Source organism: Marmota monax, unplaced genomic scaffold (assembly GCF_021218885.2).
Source record: "Marmota monax isolate L192 unplaced genomic scaffold, Marmota_monax_Labrador192_F-V1.1 WCK01_AAM20220418_F8-fsc00512, whole genome shotgun sequence".
NCBI lineage: Eukaryota > Metazoa > Chordata > Mammalia > Rodentia > Sciuridae > Marmota > Marmota monax.
The window spans coordinates 165,223-179,846 of NW_026692701.1; positions in this window are offsets into that span (position 1 = coordinate 165,223).

A 14,624-nucleotide genomic window follows, 5' to 3' on the forward strand; every position below is an offset into this window, starting at 1 on the left:
TTTACTTATCAAGTCATTCAGTAAATATTTTTTTAGTATGGCATGTACATCCTAGGATAGCATAAGAACTCAGAGCTATTATAAGAACTGTGAATATGAAACAAGGAGCTCAAAATACAGTCCTCATCTTTGTGGAATTTAGAGTTAAGGAAGACAGCAGTGAGTGCTATGAAGAAAAAGAAGAAAGCTGGGGAATGGGGCCTGGAGGGAGATGTGAAGCTTTGTTCAGGATGAACAGGAAGGACTGAGGTGGTACCAGCATATACAGGCAGGGGAGTGAGCTCTAATGATCTCTGGAAGAACCTTCCCACAGACAGCACAAAGGCCCCAGGAGGAACCATGCTTGGGAGGTTTGCCTGGAAAAGGGAATGGGATGGGAGTGGAACCTTGTGTGGGCCTCCCAACTAGGGGCCTGTGCTAAGGTCTTGGGCTCTTACCCAAGCAGGTTGGGAAGGCTGGGGAAGTTTTGAGCAAAGTGACAGGATCAGATTTATTCAGTAGCCTTACCCTGGTTGCTGTGTGGACAACAGACAGTAGGGGGCGCTATAGGAACATAATGCTGGAGGCAGCCAAAGCAGGCAGCTGTGCCACTTGAAAAAACAGCCAGGGACATTAGCAGGTCAGAGAGAACCCAGTGATAGACAAACCTGGACACTGGGTTCCTAGATTAACTTGGAGAAGAACTGTCCTCTTCCCATCTGTGAACATCATAGATCATTTTTTCTGGGTCTTTTACTCAGTAAGGTTTTGTCATTTTATTTGTAATGTTTTGCCTGCATTTTTTTTTCCTTAGAAAAGTTTTAGGTTTATGGCAAGATTGGGAGGAAGTACAGAGATTTTCTGTATATCCCCTGCCTCACCCATGTGCATCTTCCCCAACAACTACATGCCTTACCAGAGTGGCACTATTTGTAACAATAACAAGTCATTGATATATGATGGTTACCTAAAAGTTCAGTTTACATTAAGGTTCACTTGGTGTACATTCTGTGGGTTTGGACAAATGTGTGACATGTATCCACCATTATAGTGTCATACAGAACATTTTCAGTGCCCTAAACATTCTCTGTGCTCTGTGTATTCACCCTCTCTTGTCTTCCCTGGCTGTTGGGTTTAGCCGTAGGCCTGGCAAGGGGAAGGGACACTCCCTCAACTTCAATTTCCTACACAGCTTCCTCTTTAATGCTTTTTAACTGAACTATTTTCCCATTAAAAGCCTGTTTTACCCGGCATCTTTATTTTTCCTATTGTGTTAGCTTCCCATTATTGTAACAAAACACCTGAGATAAACAACTTATAAGGAGGAAAAGTTTATTTTGGCTTACAGTTTTCGAGGTTTTAGTCCACAGTTGGTTGGCTTTGTTTTTGGGCCAGTGGTGAGGCAACACATCGTGGTGGTAGTGCGTGGTGGAGGAAATTGGTCATCTTGTGGTGGCCAGGAAGCACAGGAAGAGTATGAGCAAGAAAGAGGAGGAGCAGCTAGGCTCCCAATATTCCCTTCAAGGAATTCCACAGTGAACTACCTTCCTTCCGTTAGGGCCCTCCTCCTAAATGATATATTACTTCCCAATATCACCACAAGCTGTGGACTTAGCCTTCAATACATGCATCCTTGGGAAACATTCCATATTCAAACAACTATAGCAACTATCTAAAATTTCTTACAGTGTCATACCAAGCACATTATAGGCTTTCATTAGGGGAAGCACAGAAGGTAAAAATACTAAGTGAGGATACAACAGGGTCTTTAATCAGGCTCTTCTCATGGCTGACTTGGGCAGGAGATGCAATGTTTGGGTATTCCATTTAGAATAAATGTTTTTATATTATGTATACTTGCATGTATATGTATTTTTGCATTTACACATAGTTGGATTTGTTAAGTTAAATGTTTCTATTATGTATCTCCATTCTGTTAAGGAAAAAAATCACAATTTTATCCAAACAGATCTTCTAGGTGAATACACTCAGCTGTAATCATCAACTTTATAAGGGCAGATGGCACTCACCAGCCTGGAAATTGAATGGGACTTGTTTTAGTCATCTTTCTGTTATTGTAAGAAAATACCTAAGATAATGAACTTATAAAGAAAAAGAAGTTTGTTTTGGCCCACAATTTTAGAAGTTTCAGTTCATGGTCGGCCTCATTGTTTTGGGCCTATGTTGAGGTGACACATCATGGCAGGAACTTGTGGAGGAAGAAAGCCCTCACCTCATAGCCAAGAAGCAAAAGAGAGAGGAGGGCAGGCTCCACAATCTCCTTTGAGGGCATGCCCCCAATGGAGGGTGTATTCCCAAGGGTCTAAAACCTCCTTGTAGGCCCCACCTCTTAACTGTCCCACCACCTTTCAATAGTACCACCCTGGGGACCAGGCCTTAACACATGAGTCTTCGGGTGACGTTTCAGAGCCAAATTATAACAGGGTTCTATAGCTATTACTCCTTAACTATTCCCCCATCTTTCTGTTGGTGCCTGTAAGTATAACTTTTGAGTTTACTCTTTAGCACCAGACACATACACAATTTTATATATATGTGGGAATAAACATGAAATCAGAAAAAAATGACTTAACAGTGTCTCATATTTTCTTTGTGTTTTATTGGTTTCATGATCCTGGAAGTTTTGAAGAATTCTGGCCAGATATTTTGTTGGCTGTCTCTGTTGGAATTTGTCTGGTGTTTTCCCCAGAATTAAGACTGTAATTGTGAGTTTTTGGAAGAAAGATCATTTTCATTGCATCATATCAGGGGCCCACTATAAACACAACTTGTTTCATTTGATTGTTGGTGTTGGCCTCAGTTATGTGGGTAAGATTATGTCTGCCAGGTTCCCCTGAAGCAGGATTGCCTATTTTTCCATCTTTTTCAACAACATTCCTTGGAAGGAAGTAGATGTATGCACTCAAGGAGCGAGGACTTAGAGAATGGAAACTCTTTAAGTCTAGAAGAGCCTGAGGACACAGGACAACTGAAATTACCCAGAATTCCTCTGAAAGGAAGGTTTGCCTCTCATTCTCCTGTTGATTTACGTATTCTTTCAGTCATTGGTATCAGCTGGACTTGTGAATGGTGTTTTATACTGGGCTAAAATTCCATAATACTATTGTTGTTGCTCAGATTGTTTCACTTTAGCCATTGAGAACTCTTTCAGTTGGCCTCTGCCTCCATCATCTCAGGATGGTTTTTTGTTTTTAGCACTTCCGTACTTCCCATCAGTACAAGATGCTCCAGGATCATCTTGCTTTATTTTGTGTCCCAGTCCTTGAATCAGCCATTTCTTCAAAAAGCTTTGGTTCCTTTTATTAGAGAATGGCATTAAAATCAAGGTCTGGGTGACAGGTGTGCTCATTACTTTTTTGAGTGTTATTTCTTTTCAGCCTTCTTCTCAGCTGAGTGAGCAAGAAAATATGTGTGTCTATTAACCTTGTGTTATGGTTTAACTATGAGGTCTCCCTCCAAAACTCATGTAGAGACAATGAGAGGGCGTTCAGAGGTAAAACAATTGGGTTGTAAGAGCCTAAACCTAATCAGAACATTAACCCACTAATAGGAATTAACTGAGAGGTACCTTTAGGCAGTCAGGATGTGAGGTGGGTCCCTGGAGACATGACTTTGGGCTATATATTTTGTCCCTGGTGAGTGGAGCTCATTGCTTCCTTTCTGCCGTGTCCTGAGCTGCTTTCCTCCTCTACACACTTCTGACGTGATGTTCTGCTTCACCTTTTGAGTCAAGAGCACTGGAGTTGGCCATCTATGGACTGAGACTTACAAAACTGGGAGCCCCAAATAAACTTTTCTTCCTCTAAGATTGTTCTTGTCAGGTCTTTGGTCACAGGGATGAAAAGGCGGACTAAAACACCATGTGCAGATACAGATCTGTAAGTATTTCTGTATGTAGCCAGCTCTATCAACTAACTAGGTCCTCTTGTTTGATGTGCATTGTAAATCAGCTTGTCCATTTAATAGCCTGCCTGTGGAGACTCTGACCTAGCAATGTTGAATCTTCCAAATCAGGAAGATCATGGATCTCCCCAAGTATTGATGACTTTAATTTCTCGCCATGATGCTTCATAATACGTATTTTGTTAAATCTGCCCATAATTATTTTGTGTTTTTGTTTGTGCTTGAGTATGTGACCTTGTTATGGATGGAATCCTCACATTAAACTTTTACTTTCCAATTGTTCATGCTGGTTTTTAACAGCCTATTTACTTACTTTGGTGCTGAGTTCTGAACGAGAGCCTAACACATGCTAAGCACACACTGCCATTGAGCTACACCTGTCTATTTTTTATATGTAGTGAATTTGCTCACATTGCATATTATTTTTAGTTTTAATTTAGTTCTGATAGTTGCTTTGTAGACTCCTTAGGGTTTTATACACTGACAAGGTGTTGTCTGAAAATAGAGAGATTTTGATATTTGTATTCCATTTGTTCCTTGCCTTTGCATTGCCTAGGACTTGCAAAACATTTACATAGGAGCAGTGAAAGAAAGCTTTCTTGCCGTGTTCCTAATTTAAGATCAGGATGTTAAGATATGTCAACTACAGGTTTTTCATAGGTGCACTTTATTGGTGGATGAAATTCTCTTACATCCCTAGTTTGCTGAGAGTTTTGTCACAAATGAATATTAAATTCTGTGTAGTTTTTTCCTGCATCTATTGGACTGATGATGGTGATGTTTCTCCTTTGTTTTGTTACATTGGGAGAAAACGTGAATGTGAATGATACTGGCTTTCAAATGTTAACCTTTCATGCTTGGAATAAATCCTACTTGGTCCTGATGTATTGTTATCATTTTAATATATTGTTGGATTTGGTTTTCTCTATTTTGTTAGGGATTTTGTATCTTTATTTATAAGGATGATTTATAGTTATATTTTTTTTGTAATTTCTTTGTCAATTTTTGGAATCAAGTTTATTCTGTCATTATAAAGTAAGCTGGGAGGCACTACTCCTCTGGAACATTTGGGTAGGACTGGTGTTATTTGAAATGTTTACTAGAATTCACTAATGAGACATCTGAACCTGGAGTTTTCTTTGTGGGATTTTTGTTTTGGTAATTATTTTAACTTTTTAAATAGATGTAGGGCCATTTTGTCATCTTGTGTCAGTTTTGGTAAGATTCACACTTTTTAAACAATTTATCCCTTTCCTTGAAGTCAAATTTCTTAGCATAAAGTTATTTTTGAAGTTCACGTATTATCTTTTTAATTTATGAAGGATATGTGGTGATTTCCTCTCTTCTATTATTCATACTGGCATTTCATATTTTCTTAATATTCCTTGCTAAAGATTTTTCAGTTGTATTAGTTTTTTTAAGCAACCTTTCATTTGTTTTCTAATTTATTGATTTCTTCTCTTTATGTTATTTATTTCCATCTATTTCTTTGGTATCTAATTTCCTTTTTTTTTTCCCTTCCAAATTTCTTAAGGAAGAAACTTAGGATGATTTTTTTTTATTATTGGTTGTTCAAAACATTACAAAGCTCATGACATATCATCTTCCATACATTTGATTCAAGTGGGTTATGAACTCCCATTTTTTACCCCAAATACAAGTTGCAGAATCACATCGGTTACACATCCACATTTTTACATAATACCATATTAATGACTGTTGTATTCTGCTACCTTTCCTATCCCCTACTATCCCCCCTCCCCTTCCCTCTCATCTTCCCTCTCTACCCCATCTGCTGTTGTTTAATTCTCTCCCTTGTTTTTTTTTTTTTCCCCTTTCCCCTCACAAACTCTTACATGTAATTTTGTGTAACAATGAGGGTCTCCTTCCATTTCCATAGTTTCCCTTCTCTCTCCCTTTCTCTCCCCCCACTCATCTCTGTTTAATGTTAATCTTTTCCTCATGCTCTTCTTCCCTGTTCTGATCTTAGTTGCTCTCTTTATATCAAAGAAGACATTTGGCATTTGTTTTTTAAGGATTGGCTAGCTTCACTTAGCATAATCTGCTGTAATGCCATCCATTTCCCTGCAAAATCCATGATTTTGTCATTTTTTAGTGCTGCGTAATACTCCATTGTGTATAAATGCCACAGTTTTTTAATCCATTCATCTATTGAAGGGCATCTGGGTTGATTCCAAAGTCTAGCTATTGTGAATTGTGCTGCCATGATCATTGATGTGGCAGTATCCCTATAGTATGCTCTTTTAAGGTCCTCAGGGAATAGACCGAGAAGGGCGATAGCTGGGTCAAATGGTGGTTCCATTCCCAGCTTTCCTAGGAATCTCCATACTGCTTTCCATATTGGCCACACCAGTTTGCAGTTCCACCAGCAATGTACAAGTGTACCCTTTTCCCCACATCCTCGCCAGCACTTATTGTTGCTTGACTTCATAATGGCTGCCAATCTTACTGGAGTGAGATGGTATCTTAGGGTGGTTTTGATTTGCATTTCTCTGACTGCTAGAGATGGTGAGCATTTTTTCATGTACTTATTGATAGATTGTATGTCCTCCTCTGAGAAGTGTCTGTTCAGGTCCTTCGCCCATTTGTTGATAGGGTTGTTTGTTATCTTGTTGTTTAATTTTTTGAGTTCTTTGTATATTCTGGATATTAGGGCTCTATCTGAAGTGTGAGGAGTAAAGATTTGTTCCCAGGATGTAGGTTCCCTATTTACCTCTCTTATTGTTTCTCTTGCTGAGAAAAAACTTTTTAGTTTGAGTAAGTCCCATTTGTTGATTCTAGTTATTAACTTTTGTGCTATGGGCGTCCTATTAAGGAATTTGGAGCCCGACCCCACAATGTGTAGATCGAAGCCAACTTTTTCTTCTATCAGGTGCAGAGTCTCTGATTTGATATCTAGGTCCTTGATCCATTTTGAATTTACTTTTGTGCATGGCGAGAGAAAGGGGTTCAGCTTCATTTTGTTGCATATGGATTTCCAGTTTTCCCAGCACCATTTGTTGAAGATGCTATCCTTTCTCCATTGCATGCTTTTAGCGCCTTTATCGAATATAAGAAAGTTGTAATTTTGTGGATTGGTCTCTGTGTCCTCTATTCTGTACCATTGATCCACCTGCCTGTTTTGGTACCAGTACCATGCTGTTTTTGTTACTATTGCTCTGTAGTACAGTTTGAAATCTGGTATCGCTATACCTCCCGATTCACACTTCCTGCTTAGAATTGCTTTTGCTATTCTGGGTCTTTTGTTTTTCCATATGAATTTCATGATAGCTTTATCTATTTCTACCAGAAATGCCGTTGGGATTTTGATTGGCATTGCGTTGAACCTGTAGAGAACTTTGGGTAATATCGCCATTTTGATGATGTTGGTTCTGCCTATCCATGAACAGGGTACATTTTTCCATCTTCTAAGATCTTCTTCTATCTCTCTCTTTAGGGTTCTGTAGTTTTCATTGTATAAATCTTTCACCTCTTTTGTTAGGTTGATTCCCAAGTATTTTATTTTTTTTGAGGATATTGTGAATGGGGTGGTTTTCCTCATTTCCATTTCAGAAGTTTTGTTACTGATATACAGGAATGCCTTTGATTTATGCGTGTTGATTTTATATCCTGCCACTTTGCTGAATTCATTTATTAGTTCTAGTAGTTTCTTTGTAGACCCTTTTGGGTCTTCTAAGTATAGGATCATATCGTCCGCAAATAGTGATATTTTAAGTTCTTCTTTTCCTATTTTTATGCCTTTAATTTCTTTTGTCTGTCTAATTGCTCTGGCTAGTATTTCAAGGACTAAATTAAATAGAAGTGGTGAGAGAGGTCATCCCTGTCTTGTTCCAGATTTTAGCGGGAATGCCTTCAGTTTTTCTCCATTTAGAATGATGCTAGCCTGAGGCTTAGCATATATAGCTTTTACAATGTTGAGGTAAGTTCCTGTTATCCCCAGTTTTTCTAGTGTTTTGAACATAAAAGGATGCTGTACTTTGTCGAATGCTTTTTCTGCATCTATCGAGACGATCATATGGTTCTTATATTTAAGTCTATTGATGTGGTGAATAATATTTATTGATTTCCATATATTGAACCAACCTTGCATCCCAGGGATGAATCCTACTTGATCATGGTGCACAATTTTTTTGATATGCTTTTGTATTCGATTCGCCAGGATTTTATTGAGAATTTTTGCATCTATGTTCATTAGAGATATTGGTCTGTAGTTTTCTTTCTTTGAAGTGTCTTTGTCTGGTTTCGGGATCAGGGTGATGTTGGCCTCATAGAATGAATTTGGAAGAGCTCCTTCTTTTTCTATTTCTTGAAATAGCTTGAAAAGTATTGGTATTAATTCTTCTTTGAAGGTTTTGTAAAACTCCGCTGTATACCCATCTGGTCCAGGGCTTTTTTTGGTTGGTAGTCTTTTGATGGCTTCTTCTATTTCTTCCTTTGTTATTGGTCTATTTAAGTTGTGTGTGTCTTCCTGACTCAATCTGGGCAGCTCATATGACTTAAGAAATTTATCGATGTCTTCACTGTCTTCTATTTTATTAGAATATAGGGTTTCAAAATACTTTCTAATTATCTTCTGTATTTCTGTAGTGTCTGTTGTGATATTGCCTTTTTCATCCCGTATGTTAGTGATTTGAGTTTTCTCTCTTCTTTTCTTCGTTAGCATGGCTAAGGGTCTGTCAATCTTATTTATTTTTTCAAAGAACCAACTTTTAGTTTTATCAATTTTTTCAATGGTTTTTTTTTGTTTCAATTTCGTTGATTTCCGCTCTGATTTTAATTATTTCTTGTCTTCTGCTATATTTGCTGTTGTTTTGCTCTTCCTTTTCTAGGGTTTTGAGATGTAGTGTGAGTTCGTTTATTTGTTGGTTTTTTCTTTTTTTGAGGAATGAACTCCAGGAAATGAATTTCCCTCTTAAAACTGCTTTCATTGTGTCCCATAGATTCCGGTATGTTGTGTCTGAATTGTCGTTTATCTCTAAGAATTTTTTGATTTCCTCCTTTATGTCTTCTGTAACCCATTGATCATTCAGTAACATATTGTTTATTTTCCATGTGATGCAGGATTTTTCCTTCCTTCTTTTTTCATTGATTTCCAGTTTCATTCCATTATGATCAGATATGGTGCATGGTATTATCTCCACTCCTTTATATTTACTAAGAGTTGCCCTATGGCATAATATATGATCTATCTTTGAGTATGATCCATGTGCTGCTGAGAAGAACGTGTATCCACTTGATGATGGTTGATATATTCTATATATGTCGGTTAAGTCTAGGTTATTGATTGTGTCATTGAGTTCTATAGTTTCTTTATTCAGCTTTTGTCTGGAGGATCTGTCTAATGGCGAGAGCGGTGTGTTGAAGTCACCCGTAATTATTGTGTTGTGGTCAATTTGACTCTTGAACTTGAGGAGAGTTTGTTTTATGAACGTTGCTGCACCATTATTTGGTGCATGTAAATTGATAATTGTTATGTCTTGTTGGTGAATAGTTCCTTTTAACAGGATATAGTGTCCTTCTTTATCCCTTTTGATTAACTTAGGTTTGAAGTTGATTTTATTTGATATGAGTATGGCCATCCTGCTTGCTTCCGAGGGCCATGTGAGTGGTATGATTTTTCCCAACCTTTCACCTTCAGCCTGTGTATGTCTTTTCCTATCATATGAGTCTCCTGAAGGCAGCATATTGTTGGATTTGTTTTTTTGATCCAGGTTACCAGCCTGTGTCTCTTGATTGGTGAGTTTAGTCCATTAACATTTAAGGTTACAATTGAAATATGATTTGTACTTCCAGTCATGTTTATTTATTTATTTATTTTAGTTTGGCTAGTTTTTACTTTTTGGTTGTTTTCCTCCCCCTTTACTGAGATACCTCCCGCTGTTGGTTTTGGGCACTGTTTTTCCATTCCTCTTCTTGTAGAATTTTGCCCAAAATGCTTTGCAGTGCTGGTTTTCTGGCTGCGAAATCTTTTAGCTTTTGTTTATCGTGAAAGATTTTAATTTCATTGTCAAATCTGAAGCTTAATTTTGCTGGATACAGTATTCTTGGTTGGAATCCATTATTTTTCAGCGTTTGAAATACATTGTTCCAGGATCTTCTTGCTTTCAAAGTCTGTGATGAAAAATCAGCCGTTAACCTATTTGGTTTACCCCTGAATGTAATCTGCCTCCTTTCCCTCGTAGCTTTTAATATTCTCTCCTTGTTCTGTATGTTGGCTATCTTCATAATTATATGTCTTGGAGTTGGCCTATTACAGTTTTGGATGTTTGGGGTCCTGTAGGCTTCCAGGATTTGGCAATCCATTCCATCTTTCATCTCTGGGAAGTTTTCTAGGATTATTTCATTCAATAGGTTGTCCATTCCTTTGGCTTGAATCTCTGTGCCTTCTTCTATCCCAATGACTCTCAAATTTGGTTTTTTGATGAGATCCCATATCTCTTGGATAGATTGCTCGTGAGATTTAAGCATCTTTTCAGTATTGACTATATTCTTTTCAAGTTGATAAACTTTGTCTTCATTATCTGATGTTCTGACTTCTACTTGATCTAGTCTATTTGTAATATTCTCGTTAGCATTTTTAATCTGGTTTATGGTTTCTTGCATTTCTAAAATCACTGTTTGGTTTTTTTTTAAGATCTCTATCTCCTGGTAAAGCTCGTTCTTTGCAGTTTGAATTTGTTTGTTTAGTTGGTTTTCAAAATATACTTTCAATTCTTGGATTTGCTGTCTCATGTCTTCTCTAAAATTCCATTCCATCTGAGTTAGGTATGCCTTGATTTCTTTCCCTGTCCATGTTTCTGATGCTTCTAGGTCCTCCTGTAGATTTAAGTTGTCCTGCATTATCTGTACTCCTTTTTTCCTTGGTTTTTTCATGTTGTTCACGTTACTTTCCAGCTCTATTTGACTGCTTTGTAACTGCTTTCTCCTATACATTTGTTTTGGCTTTGTTTATATCTGTTGTTTCTCCTTTGTGGTGGGAGATTATGCCTATAGATGTTGGGCTTTATTGTACTTTAGAGCTGATTCATTCAATTTATAAAGGGCTTCCGGATTTTGTATGCATATAGTGATTTGTTTTTTGTTCTTAGGACTTTATGTTGGGTGCTATAAAGGTATACGGGTTAGTATGTCTTGGCTACTTTAGAAGATTGCTCTACTGAAGGGGGATGCTAACCATCAATTGGATCAGGGTGTTGGTAGTAGCTAGGTATTTAGGAGCACTATAGACAGCCTCGAAACATTCACCTGTTTGCATTTAGACAGTTACACGAAATGGAGGACGTAATGCTTGGGATGAAAGTTGGGGGGAAGGGGAAGGAAGGTGCTCTTGAAAAGTAAGAAGGAGGGGGAGTTAGATAGCATAGAGGAGAATGGAAAGAACAATAAAATACTTCCTGGCAGGTCTCCTTTCAGCGGAATTTTGCTAGAAGTTCCTCAGTAGGTAGAATGTAGCTGTTTTAATGGGTGTTTCTGATCCGGTTAATGTGGAGATACTGAAAGTGCTGCTTCCTTGCCGGCCGCCATGTTGGATCCCCCAACTTAGGATGATTTTGATTTTCCTTTTTTTTAAAAAAAATATAAGCTTTTAAAATATAGAGTTTCTTCTAAGCACCACTATTAGCTCCATATCACAAATTCTGATGTATTATGTTTTCATTATCATTTATTAGAAATATTTTCTAATTTTAGTTTAATTAATAATTAGTTTTGTTCTTTGATTTATGTATTATTTATAAATGTGCTATTTTTCATTTAACATATTTGAGGATTTTCCAAGTGTCTGCCGGTTATTGATCTCTAATCAAATGGCAGGAGAGCTTCTGAATTTTAAGTCAATAGGGACTTGTTTATTGGCCTAGCACATGACCTATCTTGATGGACATTGATTTGTACTTGGAAAGAGAATGTATTCTGTAGTTATTGCATTTATTGGTCTATAAATGTCAACTCAATGAAGTTAGTTAACAAGGTTGTTCAGATACTTATATCCTTACTGTTTTTTTGTTACCTTCTTAATCAATTACTGGGAGAGGGGTGTGTGTATATATTTCCAGCTAAGGTTTGGGCTTGTCTGTTTCTCCTTTCAGTTTTGTCAGTTTCGCTTTCTGTATTTTATTTCTTTGTTTTTAGGGACATGAGCATTATGATTTTAATGTCTTCCTGATGAACTGGACCTTTTATAGTTACAAAGTGTTTCTCTATAGCAGTATTCCTTAACTTGAAGCCTATTTTGTATGACATTAATGTAGTAAGTTTCTAATTTTTATGCTCACTGTTTATGCTGGAGATCTTTTCATTCTTTCTTTTATAGGCAGATAGTTTGATATTTTTTCTAAGCCAGTGTGATCATTTCTGCCTTTAGTTGCAGTGTTCAGCTTATTTATATTTAATGTCATTATCGAATTGATCTGATTTAGTCTAACAACCTTCTGTTTGTCCCATTTGATTTTAGTTCTACTGTTCCTCCTTTCTTGCCTTACTTTGGAATAATTGAATATTTTTTGTATTCTAATATTTCTGTTGGCTTGTTACCCATACCTCTTTTTAAATTATTATTTTAGTGGTCATCATAGGGATTATAACTTATCAGTCCATTTAGAGACTGGTCTTACTTTCACATATAGTTATAATCATGTGCACAAATCATTTCACTTGCCCTTTTCATATATTTATATCTACATATGTTATAAACCCCATAACATAGTATCATAGTTTTTGCCTTAAGCAGTCTTTTAAAGAAATCGGGAAGAAAGTACATAATGTATTAATTATTTAAATCTACAATTTTCTAGTAGGCTTTCTTTAATTCTAAATTTTCATCTGGTGTGATTTATTTTCAGCCTAGCAACAATTTATCTTAGTTTTTATTACGCTTTCATTTTGAAGTGTATTTTTCCTGCCTATATAATTTTGAATAGGTATCTTTTCTTTCAACCTTTTCAATGTGTCATGCCATTGTCTTCTGATTTTCATGGTCTTTGAAAATTGATCTAGAATTATTTCTTCCATTACTCTATAGTTGTTCCCTGATATTTAAGTATCATTTTTTTAGTACCAGCTTTCAGTGTTTTCTTTTGTTTTCAGAAGTTTGAATGTGGTCAATCCAAGTATGATCTTTGTATTTTTCCTTGCTTGGAGTTTTCTGAGCTACTTATACCAGAACATTTATGTTAAACCAATTTGGGAAACTTTTCAATCATCTTATTTTCAAATATTTCTAATTTCCTAACATTTTGTTCTTTTCTCTTTCTGGGGCTCAGCTTACACATATGTTGCATAACTTGGTAGCGTCTCACAGATTATTGAGGCTCTGTTTGCTATTTTAAATTTATATTTTTGTCTGTTCTTCAGATAAGACAGTTTTATATTAATGTTCTTTACATAAGATAGTTTATATTAACATTCTTTATCTTAAATGACCTATTCTTCTCTTATCTTCAATCTGTTGTTAAGCCCATTCAGTAAAATTTTCATTTCAGATAGTCTGTTTTTGAATTCTAGAATTTTTTGTTTGGTTCTTTTTTCTTTCTCTGTGGAGATTTCCAATCTGTTTATTTATTATAATCATGACTTCTCTTAATATCCTCAAGCATATTTTCACTAGCTGCTTTAAAGTTCTTACCTGCTGATTCTAACATCTAGATTGGTTTCTAGTGACTGTTTTCTCTTGACTGTGGGTTAGTTTGCCCTGTGTCTTCTCATGTGTAGTTTTTGTTGCTGTTATTGATGTAGATGACATCATGTATTGAGTCTGGATCATGACATCTTCCTTTAAAGGGTATTAAGCTTTGTTCTGGCAGTCAGTTAAATTATTGCCCAATCCTTATAGTTTTGTTAGTATTATTATTATTACAATCCTATTAGAGGAAGTCTATTTCAGTTTTGAATTTAATTTTAGAGTATATTTCCTTTCTCTAGAGCTTAGGCCTTAGACTAAGACAGGCTTTTGAATGTCGATGCACTCAGTAAGTTCTTTTAACCTGGCTTGGTGAATCTTCGATGTTTTTCAGTGTTGTATGGTCTCTGGCGTAGCTTGCTGTCCATCTCCTAGTGCTATAGCCAGTGATCTTTCTTAGAATGCCTCACCTGTGTATGTGCTGCTCGGTTTTTGGCTAAAGACCTGCAGTGAATGCTCATGACAACTTCTGAAACTCCCCTTTTCATAGCTCCCTCTTTCCAGCTACCCTGCCCACAAATACATCTGCTTTCTCAGCTCAGTAAGAACGATCACCACTCTGCCTGGGACCCATCTCCCTACTTTGTATTCCTAAAGTAGAAAGCTAGGAAACATGGGATTCAACTTGTGAGTCTCCTTTCTCCGAAGGATCATAGTCCTGTGCTACTCCATGCTTGAAAGGACTGCCTCGTATTTTATTCTATTTATAAATTTTGGCAGGAGGGCGAGTCAATTATCCTAGAAATGAAAATGTGATATTCAATGTTAAATGAGTTAAGATGTTAAAAAAAGTTCTGTATAAACAATAAGTCTCTAAGCAAACACCTATATTACAGTGATATCTTTATTCAGCAAGGATTGGTAATCACGCAGACTTTTATGTATCATAAAACTGATTACACACCACACACAAGAGTATGCACATGTATACACACACGCACACAAGATATATTCACTTTTTTCTTCCCTTAGTCTCTCCTGTCTTCACCCCACCAATTGTTTTCAGTTAAACTTCAGCTGTTCT